The sequence below is a fragment of the Lissotriton helveticus genome, chromosome 4_1 (genome assembly GCF_964261635.1).
Source record: "Lissotriton helveticus chromosome 4_1, aLisHel1.1, whole genome shotgun sequence".
In the NCBI taxonomy this organism is placed as follows: Eukaryota; Metazoa; Chordata; class Amphibia; order Caudata; family Salamandridae; genus Lissotriton; species Lissotriton helveticus.
The window spans coordinates 525,824,957-525,852,631 of NC_136063.1; positions in this window are offsets into that span (position 1 = coordinate 525,824,957).

The following is a 27,675-nucleotide window of genomic DNA, read 5'->3' on the forward strand; positions in this document are numbered from 1 at the left end:
CTCGCTTTCATAGAGAAGGAACCCGGTACCCAGATAAAAAGCAATGCCTGCATGACTGACATTACCCACTGGATGAAGACCAACTGTCTGAAGGTTAACACTGACAAGACTGAAATCGTGACCTTTAGGAAGAGCACTTCATGATGGGACTTCACCTGGTGGCCAACAGGGGTAAGACCCACCACCCACAAACTCAACGTGTTACCACCTCATGCTTCCTTACCCTGAAGATGGTGAGGAAGGTTTTCAAATGGCTCCAAATGATCCCTTGGAAAACTGTCACACAGCCGTTTGACACAAGCAAGCTCAACTACAGGAACACTGTCTATGTGGGATCAACAAAAAACTCACCAGAAGGCTGTAAATAATTCAGGTCTTGCGGCTAGAATCACTCTCAACCTCCCATGCCAGACTCACATCACACAAATCCGAAGGAGCTTAACTGGCTCTCCATTAACAAAAGAGCACAATTCAAACTCCTCACCCACACTTTTAAGGCATTATATAACATTCACACACCGTACCTCAACAACCACATCTGCTTTCACAAACCTGTTAAAAACCTCAGCCTGTCTAGACTCCTACCTGATCCTTAAAGTCTTCTCCTACATCACCCCTAAAGCATGGAATGACCTGCCACTACACATAAAAGCCTCCTTCTCCACTGTTTGAATTTCACCAGAAGCTGAAGACCTGGTTGTTCGAGTGGTCCCACTAGGCCACTAAGCCCTAGTTGTTGCTAGATTAACACTTACTGAGTTCATAATACTCTCCCATGTGATAGTGCACTCTACAAATCTGCATACAACATAACATATCATAAGATACCATAACTTAATATAACATAGGATAGCTCAGAAAGAGGTATGAATTGAGAGTCAAAATTACACGTGGCACAATCTTTCCCTAAGGTCAGTGGTCATCTGGGTAGTATATTGAAGCATGGCATTTTTCAACTCAATTGGTAATCAAAGTTTGTCATTTTCTCTCACACTTTCTGGAAGGATTTATCTCTTCCATTTACTGTCATATCATTGAACACACATTTTCCCTTATCATACCCCCATGCTTTCTAGTTTACAGGAAGTCCTCCCAATTTTACCCCTGCACTGTTCCTTTTAAGGGCTTGCTTCTGCTGTTTGGGGTCTATATTTAACTCTTTCTGTTTCGTCAGCCATACCTCTGTGATAGCTATGCATACTAGATTACCTGTAGTTGATTTGTGTCCATACTTCTTCTTATAGATTTTTAACAGCCCTGATTTGCTTGTTTTCCTTTATTGATAACCATTTTGATGTGTATGTCATTAGCATAAAGTGGTATGCCAGTTTACAAAGCAGTGCTTTGTGATACATTGTCTAGTGCAATAGACTCAGGTAAAGTCCCATTGTAAAGTGCTCTTCCCTTAAGGTCACAGTTTCCGTCTTGTCAGTGTTCAGACAGTTGGTCTATATCCAGTGGATAATTTCAGTCATGCCGACTCAGCCCCCCCTGCTGCTTATTCAGAATGTAGATGTTGTTGAGTTTTCACTCTTAAATTTAGTCCCTTTCCAGTCACTTCTACTGATATTAATGTTGCACTTTACAAATGCCAAGTTCATTAATTCATTCTATCCAGACCTTCGGTTTATAAACTAGGAGGGTTGATCTATATCTGTTCTTGAGGCAAAGACATGGAACAATCATCTCCTCGGTTTCAGAAAACCTCTAAAAGCATGGCTGGACACTCAATCTTAAGTGTTTATTTTCTGTACGGATATGTTTCTTTCTTTTGATTATCCTATGGAGATTCACATATTCATTGAAAAAGGAGATGATGTTGCAATTTCCTTGAAATATTTGACCAATCTACATAACAAATTGCACCTGGAACGGTGACTTGTGAAGGTCTTTTTTCCAAGACTGGTACTAATTGGTCAAGGAGAACAAACCTATTAAAGCTGCAAGTACTGTATTTCCAATGATGTGGGATGTCAGCCTTAACTAAAAGACATGAATGTCTAATTGAGAATGTTGGCATAATCCTACAAGCAAAAGCACATTTCTACAAAAATACAGCTATGGAACTGATCAAACGAATAAGCTGTGTTTGCTAGCTAGCAAATGTACTGAAAATGGACGAGTCAAAATCCCCCTCCCATATTTGACTTAGAGCATGATTATGAGTTTAACTGATGGGACATTCCATCTTGCATCAACTCTGAGATGCTCCGTTGACATAAAAGCCTTCAGCACTGAAGACAATTTCAAACTAAACATTCAGTCCTCATGTGGCTGAGTCCCAGTCTTTCAGATAGAGCCTGTGCAGTGCAGCAGAAGAGCACAGAGTAGGCAATGCGGCGAGTGCAAGGTAAGTGGTACTCTTTTTTTTCACATAGTCATCCATCATTGTCCTCCTCGTGACAGCCCACTCCACCACTACCAGCCGCAACTGGTCCCAGCTGCTGCGTAAACATAGCCAAAATTACATGTCCCCATGTATAGTATGTTTGACACCTGATTCAGTAGTTAAAAGATGAAAGTTGTGATGCCCATAGGTTCAAGCTTGTTGGGTTCTAGCGACTTCAGATAAACTGGCAAAAAGCTTCAGTCAGAGTATGTCGGATATTCAGTATCAATTATTATGTGTTGTTATGGGTAATTAGAATAACAAAGGACCATGATGTAAGTCCGAAATGGCAGGTTTACACCCAATTCTTTTGTGGCAGTAGGGAGAATAAACATCACAAGGACCAGGGTAAGCCCACAATGGCGGGATTTTAAACCCAATTGTTACTTGTGACTTTACAAAAAAAATGGCATAATGTCACAGACTGGGTATTATTAAAAATGACTGATGTGTCAGTAAGGGTGAATATACGTCTAAAAGACCAGAGTGTAAATAAGCCTCAGGTGATATATTTCTTAGCTCAGGACTATAGGTAAGCTCAAGGTGGTATGATTATCATATCTGTAGAGGGATATTTGTTATGGTATCCCTAACATGTCAATAGAGAGATGTTTGTGCAATTCATGGGGAATACATCAGCTAAGGGATATAGCGTTCCATGGTATGTTATTGTTTAATCCACTTGTATGAGTAGATGAGTGATAAATCCATCTCTGCTCATTTTCAAAAAGGTGATTCTGCCGGTCATTTTGGCTGGGTTCAAGCTGTTTGATTATGACCCAACGTAAGTCATTTGTAGTGTGGCCTTTCTTAAGGAAATGGTCCGTCAGTTTTGTGGTATTGCATTTACATCTAATATTGCTGCGGTGTTCACAGATCCTGATCTTAAACGTCCTTCTGTTCATGCCTGTGTAATGCAGCTGGCAGGGGCATGTAATCATGTATGTTACATTGACCAAGTTGCAGTTAGTATGTGTCTTTAAAACCCAGGTATTGTGGGTTCGAGATGAAGGGTCTTGGTCATGCAGGTAAGGTGGCACCCACTGCAATTACCACAGGCATAGAGCCCCATTACATTGGGATGGCCCCAAGTATTGAATACTGTGTTTGTTTGTTGCTCAGGCGTCCTCTTTGGGCGGGTGGTGACCAGATGGTCTTTTCAACTTCTGGCCCTCTTAAATGAGAACAAGGGTTCCTCTCAGTTGTAGTTGGCTGATTGTAAGATAAGACAATGTTTATTGATTATATTGGTTGCTTCATTGGAGATGGTGCTCTACATTGTAACACATGTAAGAGGTACTCTATTGTCCATCCTAAGGGATTCTTCCAGAAGGGTGTCATTCTGGTGGTGGGCTCTTTTTCTGGGGGGCCTTATGATTTTTTAAGGGTTATCCCGGTCCCTAAACTTTATTGAGAGGTCCTTGGCCTGAACATGGTAGTCCTCCACTTTTGCTGCAATTTCTTCTCAGTCTTAAAAACTGGCCATGCTGTAAGTTTTCTCTCAGGGCCCTGGGGTGAAAACTATCAAACTTCAATAAAGTGTTTTCAGTGGTAGGTTTTTTATAGGTCTTAGTTTGTAGTCTGCCATCTTCAGCAAAGGTTGTAACATCCAAGAAGGTGATAATTCTAGTGCCTATGGTATGCGTGAATTGTAGGTGTACGTCACACCCATTGAGCCATTCTAAGAACTGCTTAAAGAAATCTTCCCGTCCTTCCCAAAATCATCAGTACATTGTCAATTTAATGCTTCCAGACCTTGATACTTCCTTTAAAGGGATTGTTAGTGTTCAGGACATACCTCTTTTCAAAATCAAATACATAGTCCTGCTACACTGGGGGCAAAGGAACTCCCCATAGATGTTGGGTATATCTGGAGAAAGAGCGTACCCTCAAACTCAAAAACATTTTCTTTTAAGGCCAGTTCTACACAATCCATCAGGAAATAACGCTGAGTATTGTACTCCAGATAGTTCCCTCTAGGATGTTCTTAATTACCAGGATGGTCTCTTCCTAGGGGAGGCTAGCAAAGATCAATATCCAGCTTACCAAGCGATTGGTCTCTAGATCAAAGTTGACCTCTCTTAGTAAGTTCTGTAGGTCTTTAGTATTCTGATAAGAAATAATCACTAAAGCGTGACAATGTTTCAAGGAGGGAATCTATCCCTGGTATGATTGGGCATCCTGGAGGTGTAGTCCTATTCTTGTGGATCTTGGTGAGAGTATAAAAATAAGGCTCCTTTGCTTTTTTTGTGTAAAGGAAATCCGCTTCCTGCCTGGCAATATAGCTATTAGATTTAACCTCTTTTACAAGGTAGGCAATCCTAGTCTTAAATTTCAAGGACGTGTCCTCAGTAAGAGGCCTGTATGAATTAACATCATCCAGTAGGCATTTGCACTCAATTCTGTAGTCTTCTTTGTCCTGTTGGACCAAACCCCCTCCTTTGTCCGCTTGTTTTATGACAATGGTATCACCCATTTGGAGCTGCATCAGTGCTTTGAGTTCCTCCCTGCTCAAGGTGTGGTAGGTTTTCTTTTCTTGTGTCTTCTCAATCTCATTAATACAGCTTGTTCAAATGTGAGCTACTCCATTAACAATGCAGTCATGGGGGAACTGAAAGTTGATTTATTTTTATGGTTAGTGTCACTCCTTGCACCTATCTCCTCAGTGTGTTCACTGTTTTCAAAGAAAGATTAAAGATTTAGCTTTCTAAAAAACTCAGACAGTTCACAGTGGAGTCGGAATTTGTCCAGAGGTGCTGTAGGCACAAACCCTAGTACTTTGTTAAGTTCATGCACCATGGTATTAGGCTGTGTGAAGATAAGTCGGTGACTATTCCATATTTGAACTGGCCCCTGGTTGTGGTTTCTTTAGATCTGCACCTGGTATTAATTCACTGGTTGTGTTCCTCCCAATGGACTTGGTTACCCCTTCATCTTCTGCCTTGGCCTCTCCTCCCACCCCCAAAAAGGACATTTCCTGTCTATGGGGAAAAGAGGTTGGTGGGCCTCATTGGAAAGGAGTGTTCCAACCAAACATGGGGTAGGGTTGCGGTGGGAACTGTGTAGGGAATCCCATTGGGCCCTGAAATGTATAGTTCTGCCATTGTCATGGACACTGTTGTAACCTGGCTCTGTTTCTATGTCTGCCCTTGGTGCTGCCCCCACTGGACCCACTGTTTGTGTCAAATGAATTATCATCTGAGAAAGCTGATGGCTCCTCATATAGCTCTGACCCCGATGTTTTTCTAACTCTCTTGATAATTTCTTTTGACAGAGTATGACAATAGGCACCACCTCCCACCTGGATCCATGTTACGTAAACCTTTGTAACAATTGTAGGTGCAATAAACTGTTTCATGCAAAGGGGAGGCCATTTAAGCTGTTATGATCACTGGGTCATTTTACCAGGACTCACGGTTCTTTGCCTGACTGTGAGATTTTGATTGTATTAATGTGTGATTTTAACACATACTAAATGGTTGCAGTCGCCGATAATGTCATGTGACATGCATGAACACTGATCCTGGTTTATCATGCTCACACCTGAGGAATATAGGTGGACTACACTTTCGCAATACAGGCACACATCTGAGCTTTCCTACACAATGCTGTGCCTGTGAGGGCTAAGGTTGCATGCGGCCTGAAACACAGCGTGAGTGCATGATTGCTATTCTGAACTGTAGCCAGTGGCACAAGGCTGTTGGTGCACTTAAAAACACATGCTGCGCCAAACTCTGCTTCCACCACAAACAATTGATATTGTTTTAACTATGATGTATGTCTCCTTTTGATTTTTCTTACAGATACATTGTTTCAGGTGAAAATCGTAAGTTAGGAATCCACCCCCACTGACGCACACCTTAGGGCTTGTGCGTACACTTCAGCTGTTTAGGTTCACTTCCGTCCCTAACAGCACTGGTACTGAAGAAGGCCACAATATACAGAGTTGATTGACCACTTTCGAATGTGAGATAATTTTTTCTCTTCTGCATCCACTTGTATTTTTAATCCTACCTAGGAACTCATTATTAAAAAGGATCCTGATCTGACAGAGTATCCTGGGGGTAGATTTAAAGTTCATATTCACTAAATTCACCTATTCACCAAAAACATCCTGCTTTGCTGTAATCAGGTGTAGCAGCACATCTAGGATGCATTCGGCCCCCTAGGTGGGAACCCGATGATAAAGCATTCCACCAAATAGGTTGATGGGTGAGGTTTCTTTAAAAAAATTAATGTTTTTTTCTTCTGTGAGATTACTCAATGCTAACAGAATGCTAGTTTATTTAAATGCCAATGAGCTCGTTCTTTTTGTTTGTTAAAATAAGTTATACCTTGTACCTCTCCAAACCCTGCATACTGCAACTAAAATATTAGTATAATAATTCAGCAGTCCACATTTTACAAAATAAAAAATTAAACAATTAATAATCAATTATTATTAAATTATTGATTAATTATTATCTAACTTCCCACCCTAGACAAACCTTGCAGAAATATAAGTATAATCAATAAGTATTCCATACATTTTATAATTTAAATCAATCCTATAATTAACTCACAACTAATATATATTTATTAATTAATAATTACTGAATTTTCTTCCCGCCCTATTGCCCTACAAATGCAACAACCCATTCTGACATTATAAATAACTATAGAAAAGTATATAAAAAATTCTAAATCACTTAAAATTACAAGCTATATTTATAAAAAAACATTCATATAAACAATAGTAGCACATACAATCAATATATCAACTACAACACAGTCAAATAATGAGAAAATGATACTTTTTATCTCTATATTTTTTTAAACGATTTAAAAAAAGGCGATATTATTAAAAAAGAGATGTCTTACCTTCAAAACTGATATTCTCGTCAAGGATATTTCTGTATCAGGCAATTTGCATATCACAATATTTATTTGCTGATATATCTGCCTCTCGATGTTTTTTATCTGATATTTTGTCGAAATACAGGAAACTCAGAGTTGGGTGGAGAATTCAACACATGCGAAAATCAAACATGACTATCATTTTATGTGCGGAGTTCTCTGCCCCAACAGCAAAGTCTCTGCACTCATAACCTAAGGGTCTAATTATGAGTTTGACGGTCCAACTGTCCAAAATCCGTGGCCGCCAGTAACCCACAGTGCCGCTGGTCTTTAGACAGCTGTATTATGAGTGGAACACAGTGCCTGTGGTGTGGCTGCGGAGAACGTGCAGTGGTGGTGAAAAATTTTCCATATGTATCGTTGCCTGTGTGAACATTTTGACTGCACATGTGTAAAATGCACACCTATGCATGATACATGTGGAAAAATACCACCTACCCATTTTCAGAGTCTGGCCCAAATGTGGGCAGTCCAAACAATGGGTATATGGTACAAAAAGGACTCACCTGTAAATCACCAAACAGGGTTGTATTCTTCGGTGTGAAGATGCTGCTGTGAAGGGGGGCCTGGAGAAAAGGATCCATGTAGAACTCTTCCTGGAAGAACAGGAGCGAGGTGAGTATGCACTCAAATCCTTTATTACTGTTGACTAGAAGTTAGCGGTCGTATCGCCGCAGTCGGCTCATTGAAAAGTCAACTTGTAATACGGATGGCGGTGGATCTCCTCAGTACTGCCCTATGGCAGCTGCCTATTCCTGATCCCTGTGGTCGGCAGGGTTGGCAGTTCAGCCGCAGTCTTCACAATAGCAATCCACCCAACTTGTTATATGGTGGTCGGGCCACAGAGCTCGCTGCATTCGGACCTCCATCATCAGTATAGGGCAGTTCATGTACAGCCAAACTCATAGCAAGGCCCTTAGTATTAAAATGCAGTTTTGTGAATTCCAAAACAAACATAAACTTACACAAAAGTGGAAGTTTACCTTTGTGAGTCAGGCCCTCATTCTCTATTGTTGTATTATTAACCCCTCCCATGCTCATGACGAGCTCAGCTCGTCATTAACCATGGTTGCTGTGTGCTCATGGCGAGCTGAGCTCATCATAACGGCTCCAACGCTTGCACGCGGGGCTAATTCCCCCACTGTGCTGAGAGTTCCAAAGAAACGGGTGTGGCCGTGACGAGCTGAGCTTGTCACGAGCACAGGGGCGTTGTGCGCGTCCCCCACCCCCAAGCACAGCGGGGGTATAACCCCCGTGGCCAAGGGGTTAAGAACATTGACAACAAGTATACTGGCCGATCTTGTAAAAAATGAATATAAAAAGTTGGTAAAGTTTAGTTATTGTCTATGACCCTAGTGTTCACACACATTTAAAACAATACAGAAAACAGAATAGCAAATGATTGATAACCTACTAAAGGAGAGGAAGGCGCTGCAAAGCTTAGAGTACCCTTTACTTCACATAGGAAGTCAATCCTACACCTATGATTTAGGGATAGTGGTGTTGGTCACTTAAAACGGGGCCCAAGGTTCATCACTCAATGGGGAGGACAACCTTGGGTGCCTTTCAATGCCTGACCCCAATTGAAGGTACCCGGCCTCAGATTGCACTTAAAGAGTGACCGTGAAAAACACTGCATTGTAAATTTATGGGGACCCCAATGATCTTGGGATTCACAAATGGAAAGAGTGACTTTCGTGGACAATGGGACAATCATGGGGATGGCACTGCTGCACGTCTCCTTAGCATAGTTGCTTAGGGTTTCTTGATGACTAGTGCTATTATACAGTGAAAGGTGCAGTTAAAGATACACAAATCATCCTCTAGTGATTGCTAGGTTTTAACTGAGTCTGTTTTCAATGTTTCTACCCTTGTACTTTTTTATGTTGAGCCTTCTACATTTGCATTTTTGTTATTCAACTAGAGATCCCCAGCATTTCAAAATCTAGCACTTCTGGTGCCATTGAGATCCAGGTAGAAACGGCCTTATTTTTGCGATAGAGTCAAATACTTCTGAAACATGTTTAATCCTGTGTCGAATACCACCCAGTATAAAACACCAGTTTCACAGCTTATCCATATTGACAGACAAAAACGTGACACTCATTTGCACTCATTTATATACGATTCCAGAGAAATAAGTTCATTATTTAAGAGATGATAGGACCATCTGCTAATATTACTGATGGCGATGTATTCATTAACACTCATTCAGCTTAAGCTATATAATTTCTAATTATAACGTGACACCCTTTACCGCTCCCATGGAATATCCGTTCAAACATATAAAATGATTATTTAAATTCTGAATTTATGATGATCATGGACTGCAATACAGAATGTTTACATCATTATTTCTTCTTTGACCTGTTAGTAACATTATGTTTAACATGCATAACATTCAGAAAACGTGCGTGTGGAAGCATATCTTTACTAGGACATATCCTTATCGGAGGCAGCTGTAAACCTTCCTGGGCATTACACAAAAATTAAATCAATTTAACCTACATAAAACACATAACATTTCCCTTAAGTATGTGACATAAGCCAGTTCCCCCAAAATGTAAGAGTAGGAAGCCAAATAAATTCAATTGCATCTAAATTGTTTTCATGATGTTGTGATAAATGAAACAATTATGTAGAGTCTGCTAATTTTTCTGCTAATTTGGAAGATCTTTTAGTTGCATTTTTCTAATGTATTTTTTTGTTTGAGCAGAATTTTTGTTTCATTTCATTATGATATATGTCAGCAATGAGCATGAAAGGCAGGGTAGAACTACGTTTCCTAGCATTATTTCTGAATGCCGCCCTTGAGATCAGATAGCCACTGTACTCTTGAGTCACTGTACTACGGGCCCCAGTGAAGGTAGGTACTTACCTCCTTGCATCCTGTACGAGTAACTTTAGAAAATCTTGTATTAAAGTGCGCACGGTTGTGTTACTGTGCGCACAATCCTGAAACAAAATGCTCCAAAGCAGAAAAAATGATGGGAAAGGGATCTATGTTCATCACACATTTTTTGGAGACCATTAAAAGTGAAAAGCAGCAAATCACAAAGGCAGTTTATTTGCCTGCGCTAATAATTTATTCTGCAAAGTATTTGATCGTATCATCCATATTGATCCAAAAACGAGCATTTGTCATTCCATTTGAAGTATTACAGCACATGGGTTGGTAAAATACCAACTTGAAGTTCTATTTAACTTGTTCATGTCTAATGTGCTCCTGAAAAGGGCCTCATTTGCAATATTTTGAGGCACAGCAGTGCAGCAAGCCCTCCTGCTGCGCTGTCCTGCGTCAAAAGAAAAGGGTCAGAATGCACCATATCTACAAGATACGGTGCATTCCTCTGCTTTTCTCCTACACTGGTGCACAATGGGCTGCCATACATCACGCCAGCACCCTTGCTACATGGGGAAAGGGTGTCTGCATTGTTGGGGTGATTACTTTTTTGCAGGAATAGGCACCTTCTTGCACAAAAACAGTCACAAGAGGTGTTTTCCTCTTTCTAGGTGTGCTGCATAATGCACAGTGGTTTACTAAACCTTGTAAATCTGGAAATGCATCAGGTTCCATGAATGTTCAGTGGGAACACCCACAGCAACACCCCAGCAGAGTAATGCATGAAAGTGGACCATATTTACAAGGCCATAAAAAGCCACGCAGAGTGTCTTTACAAAGCATATAAACATGGGCAGTTACTCTTTGAAGAAGAAAGGTCATTAACCTCTTGTATTTATGGTCCCCATATTAAAAAAGTTAAATCATTTTAAATGCAATTAGAGTCTACTGTTTTATATGTTTTCCCCCCCAGCCACAGTCCTTTTTTATTTCAGTTGCCTGACCACGGGCGGGTCGGATGCACAAGCAGATGCCAATCGTGAGTGTGCGCTCTGTTTGCCAGAGATGGAGCTTAATTGTGGCAGCAGGAGCAGATAAGCTGGCTGGGTCAGAGCTGCACTTAAGTGCAGTGTTAGTGCGAATGTTGGGTTGGATGAGTGTCTTTCAACGGCCAACCTGACATGCACACTTAATGCCTCTCCTATCTAAACACCTAGAGAGCTGGGGATTACAGCTAGAGCCTCCCCTATCTCGGAAGGAGTGCTGCTTTAGCCTGCTCAGGCCAATCCTGGTGCTGCTCTTATACTGATGGGAGCAGTGTCTGGATTGGCTCAAGAGAGGTGACTATGGCAATCAGCTTGGGCCAACAGTCAACATGGATGACGGACTCTCTGTAGAATGGACGTTGTGTGCATGGATTTCACACTCCGGGCCTCAACTTCACAGTAGGTTTGGCCTCAGGCTCTGTTTGTATTTTGGGCAAGGTTGTGTGTTTTCAGTGGAGTATTTTGGAAGCACAGCTCGAGCATGGGTTCTGGGAGCCAGACGGGGCTGATGGCTCATGCTTGATGGCCTTGGGTGTGCCTGTCAATAACACACCCTCATGCCTCCCGTACATCTCATGAACTGCTGTGCTATCTTGGCCAGGTTATTTATTTTTTTAGGAGAAACTAATCTGCACCGGCTTTCAGATCACAGTCCACTTTAATGGCACAAGTGCTGTGCAAACAAAACACAGCTGTGCAGCAAGGGTGGGAGTTACAGATAACACCCACCTCCCTCTTTTGCTCAACATTAGAACACACCCTGCAAATCTTCCCTAGCTTCACATGCCAGAGAGGAGTGTGTCTGAGGCCAAGTCAGTGAATGGACAGTGATGGGCACCATGTGCTAGTCTACCACAGGTGTGTTTGCATTGGCCTGGCTGTGTTCCTTCCACTTTCTTCCAGACTCAGTGTGTGTGAATTTGTATGTGTGTGAATGTGTTGAGTTCATGTACTGGGTTTGTGAGCGGGTCACACAAGGGTCCGGGATTTCTGCCCACCACTTTTGGGGGGAACCAGACACTATTGCTTGTCATTATGGCCAGGCACACTGTGCCACTGGTGCATCAAAAAAAGTTTAGCACAGGTGGCGTAAGGAGCTTGCAAATAAGCTCCTTAGGGCTTCATTTATTGCATTTTGGCATAGGGCAGTGTAGCAAAGCATTCTGCTGTGCTGCCCAATGTGAAAGTGAACAGGCAGGAATCCACAGTACATAAGCCATTTTGGCAGCCTAGCACCAATGTAGGCACCCTTGCATCCTGGACAGATGAAAACACGAGGAGAAGTTAACTTATTTCTCCTTGTTATGCCTCACCTTGGGAGGCGTAAGGATTTGATTCTTCCCCAGGTTTACATCACTTTGTAAATTTTGGGCAGCATCAAATTCCATGGGTGTTGCATGGGGAAACCCACCACAACACCCATGGAATGCCTCCCGGACAAAAAGTAAGGGGAAGAAGCGATTTGCACTGCGTTGCATCACTCATGATTTATGAGGCCACTCAAAGCCAAGCAGGGTAGCTTTGCGTGGCTTGATAAATATTTATGAGAGCCCTGCGTCATGCATATACTAGTTTACGTGGTGCAAAAGTGATGCAGGGCTCTCATAAATTAGCCCCTAATTATGTATAAAATGTACTTTTCATTTTATGGCATCAAGGCGTGGATTAGATTGTATTGTGCCCTGTGCTAGCAGACATCCCCAGCACATTAACTTCTGTGTTATTTACTGGCTAGCTTTATCTCTGAAAGGAGGCAGAAACACTGTGAGAGAGAGAAAGGTAATCTGAAAAGTGATGCTCCTTTGGTAAATGTTGCCTGTATGGATACTATGCTGGGTCTGAGTCACTAACTGCATTTTGGAGTACATAATTAGAATTCCAGGAGTAATATTTACTTACTTCAAAATGCAGTTCACAGACCTCCACCTGCATATCTCCACCTCCCCCTCTTTTCTCTATCTTTTCCATTCAGAGTTCTCACACATTTGCTGGGATCTGCACACATTGGTATCAGTTTTTGGAGTAAATGAGAAAGGTTCAAAATGGAGAGACTGAAAAATGGGTAATTCCTACTAAATATATGGGGGCAGATTTATGAGGACTGGTGCATCCCTGCAAATCAGCAGAGATGCGCCAGGGAAGATACGTCATGCAAGTTTATCCTTGCGCCACCACAGATGCACCACATTTACAATGCAGCGCATCATGGAGCAATGTTAAACAGATGCGCGACGCATCTCCCGTCGGAAGGGTGGCGCATTTCTGGAGTCTTTTCGCAACGCAATTCCAGCAATGCTCATGGCCTGCCCATACACAACGTGAAGCCTTACGCCTGCTCAAGCAGGCGCAAGGTTTTGATGCAGCGGAGTCGGAAAAGTGACTGAGTGAAATCTTGTAGATTTTCACTCAGGCACTCTTCCGAGGCGTTCCTGCGCTGGAATGCCCACCCTGCGCTGGACCGCCCACATGAAACCTGACACATGGATGACGGACTCTCTGTAGAATGGACGTTGTGTGCATGGATTTCACACTCCGGGCCTCAACTTCACAGTAGGTTTGGCCTCAGGCTCTGTTTGTATTTTGGGCAAGGTTGTGTGTTTTCAGTGGGAGTATTTTGGAAGCACAGCTCGAGCATGGGTTCTGGGAGCCAGACGGGGCTGATGGCTCATGCTTGATGGCCTTGGGTGTGCCTGTCAATAACACACCCTCATGCCTCCCGTACATCTCATGAACTGCTGTGCTATCTTGGCCAGGTTATTTATTTTTTTAGGAGAAACTAATCTGCACCGGCTTTCAGATCACAGTCCACTTTAATGGCACAAGTGCTGTGCAAACAAAACACAGCTGTGCAGCAAGGGTGGGAGTTACAGATAACACCCACCTTCCTCTTTTGCTCAACATTAGAACACACCCTGCAAATCTTCCCTAGCTTCACATGCCAGAGAGGAGTGTGTCTGAGGCCAAGTCAGTGAATGGACAGTGATGGGCACCATGTGCTAGTCTACCACAGGTGTGTTTGCATTGGCCTGGCTGTGTTCCTTCCACTTTCTTCCAGACTCAGTGTGTGTGAATTTGTATGTGTGTGAATGTGTTGAGTTCATGTACTGGCTTTGTGAGCGGGTCACACAAGGGTCCGGGATTTCTGCCCACCACTTTTGGGGGGAACCAGACACTACTGCTTGTCATTATGGCCAGGCACACTGTGCCACTGGTGCATCAAAAAAAGTTTAGCACAGGTGGCGTAAGGAGCTTGCAAATAAGCTCCTTAGGGCTTCATTTATTGCATTTTGGCATAGGGCAGTGTAGCAAAGCATTCTGCTGTGCTGCCCAATGTGAAAGTGAACAGGCAGGAATCCACAGTACATAAGCCATTTTGGCAGCCTAGCACCAATGTAGGCACCCTTGCATCCTGGACAGATGAAAACACGAGGAGAAGTTAACTTATTTCTCCTTGTTATGCCTCACCTTGGGAGGCGTAAGGATTTGATTCTTCCCCAGGTTTACATCACTTTGTAAATTTTGGGCAGCATCAAATTCCATGGGTGTTGCATGGGGAAACCCACCACAACACCCATGGAATGCCTCCCGGACAAAAAGTAAGGGGAAGAAGCGATTTGCACTGCGTTGCATCACTCATGATTTATGAGGCCACTCAAAGCCAAGCAGGGTAGCTTTGCGTGGCTTGATAAATATTTATGAGAGCCCTGCGTCATGCATATACTAGTTTACGTGGTGCAAAAGTGATGCAGGGCTCTCATAAATTAGCCCCTAATTATGTATAAAATGTACTTTTCATTTTATGGCATCAAGGCGTGGATTAGATTGTATTGTGCCCTGTGCTAGCAGACATCCCCAGCACATTAACTTCTGTGTTATTTACTGGCTAGCTTTATCTCTGAAAGGAGGCAGAAACACTGTGAGAGAGAGAAAGGTAATCTGAAAAGTGATGCTCCTTTGGTAAATGTTGCCTGTATGGATACTATGCTGGGTCTGAGTCACTAACTGCATTTTGGAGTACATAATTAGAATTCCAGGAGTAATATTTACTTACTTCAAAATGCAGTTCACAGACCTCCACCTGCATATCTCCACCTCCCCCTCTTTTCTCTATCTTTTCCATTCAGAGTTCTCACACATTTGCTGGGATCTGCACACATTGGTATCAGTTTTTGGAGTAAATGAGAAAGGTTCAAAATGGAGAGACTGAAAAATAGGTAATTCCTATTAAATATATGGGGACAGATTTATGAGGACTGGTGCATCCCTGCAAATCAGCAGAGATGCGCCAGGAAAGATACGTCATGCAAGTTTATCCTTGCGCCACCACAGATGCACCACATTTACAATGCAGCGCATCATGGAGCAATGTTAAACAGATGCGCGACGCATCTCCCGTCGGAAGGGTGGCGCATTGCTGGAGTCTTTTCGCAACGCAATTCCAGCAATGCTCATGGCCTGCCCATACACAACGTGAAGCCTTACGCCTGCTCAAGCAGGCGCAAGGTTTTGATGCAGCGGAGTCAGAAAAGTGACTGAGTGAAATCTTGTAGATTTTCACTCAGGCACTCTTCCGAGGCGTTCCTGCGCTGGAATGCCCACCCTGCGCTGGACCGCCCACATGAAACCTGACACAGGTTTCATGTGCCGCAGGGCTTTACAATGTGACGCATCTCCCTAGATGCGTCACATTGTAAATCAGTTGCAGCATGGTACTAGCTTTACACAACGGCGGTGCAAAAGTGGCACATGGGGCTTGTAAATCTGCCCCGGGGGGTTATGGAAGTTAAAGGAGAGGTTTAGGAAAATCATGCTAATACAAAATTACTTGCACAAAAGAATAGGAGAACTGGTACTCACAAAATACACTTAATTTCTGCTGCAGCTCTAATAGTCACAAAATATGCTCAAATGTACTCCTTCCAACCCGTGGAGTAAGTTATGTACCACTCATCACTATCCAGTGGTAAAGCAATATACTCCAATAGAAAACATAAGAAGCAGCAAGGAACACTAAGGAAAAAAGGAAGATTACAGTAATTTTTTACCACTTTAAACTTTTTTTTTTTAAGTATAATGGAATGTATGTAACTAATAAAGTGATGTATTCATTTTTCAAAATTTAAAACTTACGAAATGTCTTCAAAAACATATTACACCAAGGTTCCCAACACAGGGAACACAACTACTATTATAAGGGGACAGGGAGAGAAGATTTCAATCAATCAAGTGACTTGTGTAGCACAACTACTCAACTGTAAGGGTCTCAAGGTGCTTGGGGGGACAACTGATCTGTCAAAGACACTGTGGTTCAGTCGAAGATTCAGGTCTTGAGGTCCTTTCTGAATTGGGGCAGTGACGGTGATTGCCTGATGTGGAGAGGCAGGGTGTTGCAGGTCTTCTAGTGTGAGATAGGAGAAGGATCTTCCGCCGCCCGGGGTCTTGCAGATACGTGGAATGGCAGCCAGGGCCTGTTGTGTGGAGCAGAGGTCTCCGGTGGGTTCGTGGAATGTGAGACAATGTTTGCGGTATGCAGGTCCCGCATCGTGTAGGGCTTTGTAGGCATGTGTGGGGAGTTTGAAAGTAATTCTTTTGTTGACTGCGATCCAGGGGTGGTCTCTCAAGTGGCTGGCGATAAGGCTGCGGTGGGGGACATTGAGAATGAGTCTGGCAGGAGTATTCTGAATGTTTTGCAGTTTCTTGAGGATTTTCTGGGCGATGCTTGTGTAGAGTACATTGCCGTAGTCAAGTATGCTGTAGATAAGGTTGTGGGTGACCATCTTTATGGACTCGAAACAGGGAGGGAGCCCACTCCTGACCTCTCAGCCAGGTCGCCCCTTCACATTCTGGTAAATGCAATACACACGATTCAGGACAAAGTTCGTAAGTATTACACCAAAGTTGGTGCAAGCAGGTGCTTAGTAAAAGTTGTCTCTAGACACGAGACATGGCTCGTGTTTCTGGATAGTATCCTTCATCAGTAGAGATCAGTTTGGGGTGGCTAAGAGGCTGCCAAACAATCCAGGCTTCGTTGCCTCTCGGGCGCGGAGGTGCTTCGCCTATAGCTCGTCAGCTATGGAGGCTCAGGGGAGCCCTAAACAGGAAACAGGGAGGGAGCACACTCCTGACCTCTCAGCCGGGTCGCCCCTTCGCATTCTGGTAAATGCAGTTCACACGATTCAGGACAAAGTTCGTAAGTATTACACCAAAGTTGGTGCAAGCAGGTGCTTAGTAAAAGGTGTCTCTAGCCACGAGACATGGCTCGTGTTTCTGGATAGTATCCTTCATCAGTAGAGATCAGTTTGGGGTGGCTAAGAGGCTGCCAAACAAGCCAGGCTTCGTTGCCTCTCGGGCGCGGAGGTGCTTCGCCTATAGCTCGTCAGCTATGGAGGCTCACGGGAGCCCATTAACAGGAAACAGGGAGTCAGCACACTCCTGACCTCTCAGCCGGGTTGCCCCTTTGCATTCTGCTAAATATTGTTCACACGATTCAGGACAAAGTTCGTAAGTATTACACAAAAGTTGGTGCAAGCAGGTGCTTAGTAAAAGGTGTCTCTAGACACGAGACGTGGCTCGTGTTTCTGGATAGTATCCTTCATCAGTAGTGATCAATTTGGGGTGACTAAGAGGCTGTCAAACAATCCAGGCTTCGTTGCCTCTCGGGCGCGGAAGTGCTTCGCCTATAGCTCGTCAGCTATGGAGGCTCACGGGAGCCCTAAACAGGAAACAGGGAGGGAGCACACTCCTGACCTCTCAGCTGGGTCGCCCCTGGTTGTCCTGAATCGTGTGAACTGCATTTACCAGAATGCGAAGGGTCGACCTGGCTGAGAGGTCAGGAGTGTGCTCCCTCCCTGTTTCCTGTTTAGGGCTCCCGTGAGCCTCCATAGCTGACGAGCTATAGGCGAAGCACTTTCGCGCCCGAGAGGCAACCAAGCCTGGATTGTTTGGCAGCCTGTTAGCCACCCCAAACTGATCTCTACTGATGAAGGATACTATCCAGAAACACGAGCCATGTCTCGTGTCTAGAGACACCTTTTACTAAACACCTGCTTGCACCAACCTTGGTGTAATACTTACGAACTTTGGCCTGAATCGTGTGAACTGCATTTACCAGAATGCGAAGGGGCGACCCGGCTGAGAGGTCAGGAGTGTGCTCCCTCCCTGTTGCCTGTTTAGGGCTCCCATGAGCCTCCATAGCTGACGAGCTATAGGCGAAGCACCTTCGCGCCCGAGAGGCAATGAAGCCTGGATTGTTTGGCAGCCTCTTAGCCACCCCAAACCGATCTCTACTGATGAAGGATACTATCCAGAAATAGATACTTTTTACTAAGCACCTGCTTGCACCACACTTGGTGTAATACTTACGAACTTTGTCCTGAATCGTGTGAACTGCATTTACCAGAATGCGAAGGGGCGACCCGGCTGAGAGGTCAGGAGTTTGCTCCCTCCCTGTTTCCTGTTTAGGGCTCCCATGAGCCTCCATAGCTGACGAGCTGTAGGCGAAGCACCTCCGTGCCCGAGGGGCAACGAAGCCTGGATTGTTTGGCAGTCTCTTAGCCACCTCAAACTGATCTCTACTGATGAAGGAGTCTATCCAGAAACACATGCCATGTCTCGTGTCTAGAGACACCTTTTACTAAGCACATGCTTGCACCAACCTTGGTGTAATACTTACAAACTTTGTCCTGAATCAAGTGAACTGTATTTACCGAAATGTGAAGGGGCGACCCTGATGAGAGGTCAGGAGTGTGCTCCCTCCCTGTTTCCTGTTGACGGCTCCTGTGAGCCTCCATAGCTGATGAGCTATAGGGGAAGCACCTCCGCGCCCGAGAGGCAATGAAGCCTGGATTGTTTGGCAACCTCTTAGCCACCCCAAACTGATCTCTACTGATGAAGGATACTATCCAGAAACACGAGCCATGTCTTGTGTCTAGAGACACCTTTTACCAAGCACCTGCTTGCACCAACCTTGGTGTAATACTTACGAACTTTGTCCAGAATCGTGTGAACTGCATTCCCCAGAATGCGAAGGGGCGACCCGGCTGAGAGGTCAGGAGTGTGCTCCCTCCCTGTTTCCTGTTCAGGGATTCCGTGAGCCTCCATAGCTGACGAGCTATAGGCGAAGCACCTCCGCGTCCGAGAGGCAACAAAGCCTGGATTGTTTGGCAGCCTCTTAGCCACCCCAAACTGATCTCTACTGATGAAGGATACTATCCAGAAACACGAGCCATGTCTTGTGTCTAGAGACACCTTTTACTAAGCACCTGCTTGCACCAACCTTGGTGTAATACTTATGAACTTTGTCCTGAATCGTGTGAACGGCATTTACCAGAATGCGAAGGGGCGACCCGGCTGGGAGGTCAGGAGTGTGCTCCCTCCCTGTTTCCTGTTGACGGCTCCTGTGAGCCTCCATAGCTGACGAGCTATAGGCAAAGCACCTCCGCACCCGAGAGGCAACGATGCCTGGATTGTTTGGCAGCCTCTTAGCCACCCCAAACTGATCTCTACTGATGAAAGATACTATCCAGAAACACGAGCCATGTCTCGTGTCTAGAGGCACCTTTTACTAAGCACCTGATTGCACCAACATTGGTGTAATACTTACGAACGTTGTCCTGAATCGTGTGAACTGCATTTACCAGAATGTGAAGAGCCGACCCGGCTGAGAGGTCAGGAGTGTGCTCCCTCCCTGTTTTCTGTTTAGGGCTCCCATGAGCCTCCATAGCTGACGAGCTATAGGAAAAGCACCTCTGCGCCTGAGAGACAACAAAGCCTGGATTGTTTGGCAGCCTCTTAGCCACCCCAAACTGATCTCTACTGATGAAGGATATTATCCAGAAACACGAGCCATGTCTCGTGTCTAGAGACACCTTTTACTAAGCACCTGCTTGCACCAACCTTGGTATAATACTTACGAACTTTGTCCTGAATCGTGTGAACTGCATTTACCAGAATGCAAAGGGGCGACCCGGCTGAGAGGTCAGGAGTGTGCTCCCTCCCTGTTTCCTGTTTAAGGCTCCCGTGAGCCTCCATAGCTGACGAGCTATAGGCGAAGCAACTCCGCGCCCAAGAGGCGACAAAGCCTGGATTGTTTGGCAGCCTCTTAGCCACCCCAAACTGATCTCTACTGATGAAGGATACTATCCCGAAACACGGGCCATGTCTCATGTCTAGAGACACCTTTTACTAAGCACCTGATTGCACCAACCTTGATGTAATACTTACGAACTTTGTCCTGAATCGTGTGAACTGCATTTACCAGAATGCGAAGGGGCGACCCGGCTGAGAGGTCAGGAGTGTGCTCCCTCCCTGTTTCACCTTTATGGACTCAGTGATGATCTGCTTGAAGATCTTTCGGAGCAGACGTAGCATGTGGAAGCAGAATGATGAGACAGCATTGGTCTAGCAGATGATGGTGAGCAAGGTGTCACAAATAAAGGTTCACTAACCTCAATAGCCGGGTACAACAGGAGCGATGCTATTATACCAATGCCCCTTTCCACGGTAAAATCTGTGAGTCTATTCATAGAACTCTACAGAGAAACACCGTAGCCGGGGAAGGGGTAAAAAGGGACAAAGGAAACAAAAACGTTGGTGCAGTAAATCAATCTGGCGTTCAACTCAAGGGAGATAGCAGTCTTCGCTTCTCTCTGCGCCCTGGATGTCCTGCTTATGACAAGAACCAACAAATTATGAGTGAACACTCCCTTCCCACATGTATTACTTATCAAGGTAGTATGTAAGACTAACTACACACTTACATTTCATACTGCCCCACGTGCTCCAAGCAAAAACAGTGCAAAATAGAAAAATAAAGAAAAGAAATAAAAGATTTAAATGTTTCTCAGGTTCCTGGAATCCTCCAAGAACACACTGTTTATCCTTCCAAGTTCCTATCCAGAACGTAGTAAGTTAAATGGAAAATGTACTTAGCTGCCCTTCTCTCTTGTAGAGTCTTCAGGTGAAGTCTATTAATCACAGCTTGCGATTCTACTCCACACGTTTTCCGCAAACAGCAAACTCGAGGAACTGACTGTGCATAGTTGTCATTACTTCATGAAATGCAGCCCTCAATTCCGTTCCGCGGTAAACCCATGAATAACGTTTTATTTTCTTTCTCTCTTCGGGCATCCAGAATATCCAAAATCCTATCAAACCACTGACTCGCCTTCGCGCTAATGCGAAAGACAATACGTGCAATCCTTGTTATTAAATCCAAGCGCGCTCCGGCGCTTACTTCCTGAGCACAACGAAGCACTTCTCAAATCCAATGGAAGTCACACGCACTCCGCGCGATCGAAACAACAAGTCTGTAACAGCAAACCAAATCCTGGGGAAATATCCAAACAATACTCGGCCGAGTGAAGAACCAGGAAGTCCTCAGGTGACAAGCACCGGGGAAGGGGAGGAACAGGTTTAGATAGAGAAACATAGGAAAGAAAGGAAGGACAAAAAACGGCAGGCATTCTGGGAGATGTAGTTTAATTCTTACCCTGACATATTCTACAGCGTAATCGTGACAGAACCCCCTCTCAATGTCCGACGTCTCGGCGGACCCCCGGGCTTGCCAGGATGCAAGAGACGGAAACGCCTCAATAGACGCGGACACCTCAAATTACGCTTGGGTTCCCATGTACGTTCCTCAGTGCCATAACCCTTCCACCCCACTAGATACTGTACACCAGTTCTCACCCTCCTGGAATCTAGTATTTTCTCAACCTCATATTCATCCTCACCATCTACTTCTATCGGGACTGGTCTCACCGGCAATCTCGACCCAGGGAGGCAAGGCTTCAGAAGGGATACATGGAAGACTGGATGTATTCGCCACAGCGAAGGTATCTTCAACTCCATTGCTACAGAGTTGATAATCCGCACTATGGTATAAGGACCCACGAATCTAGGTTGGAGACGTGTGTTACCCTTCATTCTCAAGTGCTTAGTACTCAACCAAACCCTGTCTCCTAACTGATAGAGTGGCTCGGGACTCCTCTTCTTGTCGGCATTGACCTTATCCCTCTCTCTTGATGCCTCCAAATGTGTTTGGGCTTCCACTAAGACCTGTTTCAGGTGTGTATGATGTTCCTGAATAGTGGGATTAACCGAAGTTCCAGGTAATTCAAATGGCAACATGTTGGGATGACAACCATTTATGCAAAAGAAAGGAGAACAACCCAGGGACGAATGCTCAGCGTTGTTGTATGCGAACTCAGCTGTCCTTAGTAATGTTCTCCATTCTTCGCCATGTTGCAGTGTGAAACATCTCAGATATTGTTCTAAGGTCTGATTTAACCTCTCTGTTTTCCCATCAGTCTGAGGGTGGTAACTGGTCGAAAGTCTAGCGTCTATTTTCAGGATGGCACACAATGCTTTCCAGAATTTAGACGTAAATTGAGACCCCCTGTCGGTGATGATAATGGAAGGGGGACCATGTAATCTCACTACGTTTTCTAACACGACAACAGCTAATTCACCAGATGTGGGAAGTTTCTGTAACGCTATAAAATGACCAATTTTAGTCAGATGGTCCACCACCACCAGAATAGTAGTATTACCAAGGCTGAGAGGCATTTCAACTATGAAATCCATAGAAATGGTGTGCCACGGAGCAGGAGGAGTGGGTATCGGTCTAAGTAGTCCACTAGGTCTTTGATGGGAAGATTTAGCTTGAGTACAAACAGAACATTCTGAAACATACTTCTCAGTGTCTCGTCTCATAGAGTCCCACCAGAAATATCGCGACAATAATTGGAACGTTTTCTGTTGTCCTAAATGCCCACCCATGACTGAGTTATGAGTCCATTCAAGAACCTGTTGTTGCAACTCCTTATTAGGCACAAAAAACTGTCTATCATTAAACAACAAATTGTCCTTGCAAGACAAGTTTGTTCCAATGAATTAGGAAGGATCCTGGATAAAGCATCAGCCTTGCCATTCTGAGGTCCTGGTCGAAACTTAATCAAGAAATCATAATCATCAAGAAACAAAGACCACCGCAGTTGTCTCGGGGTTAATGCTCTGGCACTTTTCAGAAAGAGTAAATTTCTATGATCCGTGTAGATCACTACCGTGTGTCTGGCTCCCATTAAATGATGCCTCCATTCTTCGCAACCTTTCTTTATAGCCAAAAGCTCTTTGTCAGTTATGCTATAATTGACCTCACTGGTTGTCAGTTTTCTAGAATAGAATGCTACCGGGTGAAGTTGTCCCGTGTCAGGATGCCTTTGGGACAATCTACCTCCCACAGCGTAGTATGAAGCATCAGTCTCCATCAGAAACGGTTGACTCACATCTGGATGGCGTAATATAGGAGCACTCATGAATCTAGCTTTCAATTTCTGGAACGCTTGTTCGGCTAACTCAGTCCATAGAAAAAGTGCTCCCTTCCTAAGCAGAAGCGTCAATGGCTGGATGATAACTGAGAACCCTTGGATGAATCTCCTGTAGAAATTAGCGAAGCCGAGGAAGCTCTGGAGAGATTTCACGCAGGAAGGGGATTCCCACTCCACAATCGCTTGGATTTTCTTCTGATCCATACACAATCCTCGTGGACCAATCACGTATCCAAGGAAGTCTACTTCCGATGTATGGAACTGACATTTGTCCATTTTGGCATACAGAGTGTGTTGTTGTAGCCGTTCCAGTACCATTTGCACATGACCATGATGTTCTCTCAAGGTTTTGGAATATATTAAGATGTCATCTATATAGACCATACAAGAGACATCCAAAAGCCCACGTAAAACATCATCCATAAAATATTGGAAGGCGGCAGGGGCGTTACATAAACCGAATGGCATTACAAGATATTCGAATAGCCCAAATTTTGTACGGAACGCAGTTTTCCATTCGTCCCCTCTTCTTACTCAAACCAGATGGTATGCTCCTCTCAGATCTAACTTAGTGAATATCGTGGCTCCCTTCAACTGGTCCAGTAAGACTGGGATCAAAGGCAACAGGTATCGGTTCTTCCTTGTCACCCTGTTAATAGCACGATAATCAATGCACGTTCTCAATCCGCCTTCGCGTTTAGGAATGGAAAATAACGGCGAAGAGGCAGGGGAAGTGGATCGTCGAATAAACCCATTTTGTAGCATCTTCTCCAAGTACTGCTGAAGATAGATGTTCTCAGTCTCTGTCAAGGCATATATTCTGCTACAAGGAATACTGGGCCCAGGTTCAATGTCTATCACACAATCGTAATCCCGATGAGGAGGTAGCCGACTGGTTTCTTGTTCACACAACACGTTCTGATACTGTCGATATTCCTCAGGCAAGACAGATGGAACACATACCCTGGGTGTACAACAAACACTGGCCAGTAACTTAGCCGGACTGTCTTCTTGGGCTTTGTCCTTTAAACGTGCTTGAGTACAATGTTCCATGCAATATGACGAAGTCAACTCGATGGTACGCGCTGCCCATTTAACCACCGGATCATGCAGCATAAGCCATGGCATTCCCAGTATCAGTTGGAAAGTAGGAGCATCAATTAAATCGAACTGTATATATTCACAATGAGTTGTACCAGTTTTCATCAACATGCGAAGAGTATGGAAGGTCACAGGGCCTGACGTCAAATCCGTACCGTCAACAGCTTTCACAGGTTCAGGTATAGCCTTCGGAATACATGGCACACCAATGCTTTGGGCATATGTACGATCCATGAAATTGCCAGTCGCGCCAGAATCCAATAAAGCGTGCACTAGCACCAGATCCCCCACTGCCCATTCCAGAGTCACAGAAAGATTTATATGGGATGCCGTGTTTTGCATCGTATTTGCCAAAGCAGGAAAGACCTCTTTATCATAAACACTCAAACAAGGGGCCTCCAACTTGTTTGAGCATTCTCGTTTCCCGACATTTCCAATTGGCGTTCCACCACCGACACCTTACTGAATTCTTTCCCTTCCTTATATCTCCCGGAAGATTTAGCTTTACAATCCTTAATATAGTGACCCGACTTTCCACAATACATACACAACTGCAGTAAGCGCCGTCGGTTCCTCTCTTCGGTACTTAAGGGTCCACGCACCCCACTGATCTGCATGGGTTCACTTCCATCACTGGAGTGTGAAGTTTCTATAGTAGGTGGTTTTGTTCTAGGAAGAAAGAACTTGCCATCATAACGCTGTTTATCCCCTTTCCTTTCTTGTAGGCGATGATCCAACTGAACAGTGAGATCTATCAACTCCTCGCATGTAGTGGGCATATGGACTACTTGAGCGAGGACATCCTTCCTTTCACCTCTCAGACCTTGGTTATACAATGAGACTCTCTTCTCTGTTGGCCACTCTGTCTCAACCACCAATCTATTAAAATTGGTAATATATGATAGCAAATCAAGAGAGCCCTGTTTCAAGGTAATCAATTCTCTATCAAGAGAAAGGAGATGAGCTCTCCTATCAAACAGTTTGCGCATCTCATCACAGAATGCATTAAAGTCATTCAGAACCGGGTCATCCCCCTCTACCAAAGTAAACGACCAACTAGCAGCGTTCCCCCCTAGATACGACATCATAAATGCCGTTTTAGTCTGATCATCAGGAAACACAGCGGGTTTACACATAAAGTGTAACTTACACTGTCCTAGAAATATACCAAACTTCTTAGGGTCCCCGAGGTAACTCTCAGGAGGCGCTAATGGCAACGTGTGGGGCTGTATCACTTGAACCACAGATGTACCCACAGCGCTATCCCTTGCGGGAGGACCAACAGAGGAAGAAGGAGGAGGCAAGGTCCAACCCCTAATATATGGTTGCCCTCCACTACTAGTAGGCACTGTACGTGACATTCCAGCTATCTCAGTCCTCATGATCCCCATCTCATTCCTCATCTCATCATTTTCCCCTCGTATTGCATCAACCTCTACTCTCAAAGCTGTCATGGTTTCTAGCAATGCAGTAAGCACTGCGTTCGTATCCATCGCTCAGGTTGTAAATCAGCTTGGGCTTGTCACTCTGTCACAAATAAAGGTTCACTAACCTCAATAGCCGGGTACAACAGGAGCGATGCTATTATACCAATGCCCCTTTCCACAGTAAAATCTGTGAGTCTATTCATAGAACTCTACAGAGAAACACCGTAGCCGGGGAAGGGGTAAAAAGGGACAAAGGAAACAAAAACGTTGGTGCAGTAAATCAATCTGGCGTTCAACTCAAGGGAGATAACAGTCTTCGCTTCTCTCTGCGCCCTGGATGTCCTGCATATGACAAGAACCAACAAATTATGAGTGAACCCTCCCTTCCCACATGTATTACTTATCAAGGTAGTATGTAAGACTAACTACACACTTACATTTCATACTGCCCCACGTGCTCCAAGCAAAAACAGTGCAAAATAGAAAAATAAAGAAAAGAAATAAAAGATTTAAATGTTTCTCAGGTTCCTGGAATCCTCCAAGAACACACTGTTTATCCTTCCAAGTTCCTATCCAGAACGTAGTAAGGAAAATGGAAAATGTACTTAGCTGCCCTTCTCTCTTGTAGAGTCTTCAGGTGAAGTCTATTAATCACAGCTTGCGATTCTACTCCACACGTTTTCCGCAAACAGCAAACTCGAGGAACTGACTGTGCATAGTTGTCATTACTTCATGAAATGCAGCCCTCAATTCCGTTCCGCGGTAAACCCATGAATAACGTTTTATTTTCTTTCTCTCTTCGGGCATCCAGAATATCCAAAATCCTATCAAACCACTGACTCGCCTTTGCGCTAATGCCAAAGACAATACATACAATCCTTGTTATTAAATCCAAGCGCGCTCCGGCGCTTACTTCCTGAGCACAACGAAGCACTTCTCAAATCCAATGGAAGTCACATGCACTCCGCGCGATCGAAACAACAAGTCTGAAACAGCAAACCAAATCCTGGGGAAATATCCAAACAATACTCGGCCGAGTGAAGAACCAGGAAGTCCTCAGGTGACAAGCACCGGGGAAGGGGAGGAACAGGTTTCGATAGAGAAACATAGGAAAGAAAGGAAGGACAAAAACGGCAGGCATTCTGGGAGATGTAGTTTAATCCTTACCCTGACATATTCTACAGCGTAATCGTGACACAAGGATTCCAAGATGATGCTGAGATATTATGCATGGTCTCGGGGTGTGTTGCGGTAGTTGAGTCTGCTGCAGATGAGTTTGTGGGTGATTATCTTTCTGGACTCAGTGAGGATCCACTTGAAGATTTTTTCTGTGCAAAAGTAGCGTGTGGAAGCAGAATGATGAGACGCCATTGATCTGGCAGATCATGGTGAGCAAGGAGTCCAAGATGATGCTGAGATTTTGTACATGGTCAGGATGAGTATTTTGGTCTTCTCTAAGTTTAGTTTGAGGCAGCTGTCCTTCATCCAGGTGGTGACAGCTTTCATCCCATCATGGAAGTGGCTCTTGGTGACTGTGGGTTCGCTGGTGAGGGAAAAGATCAGCTGGGTCTCATCGGCATATGAGACGATGTTGAGTCCCTGGTTCTTGACGATGGCTGCGAGTGGGTCCATTTAGATGTTGAAG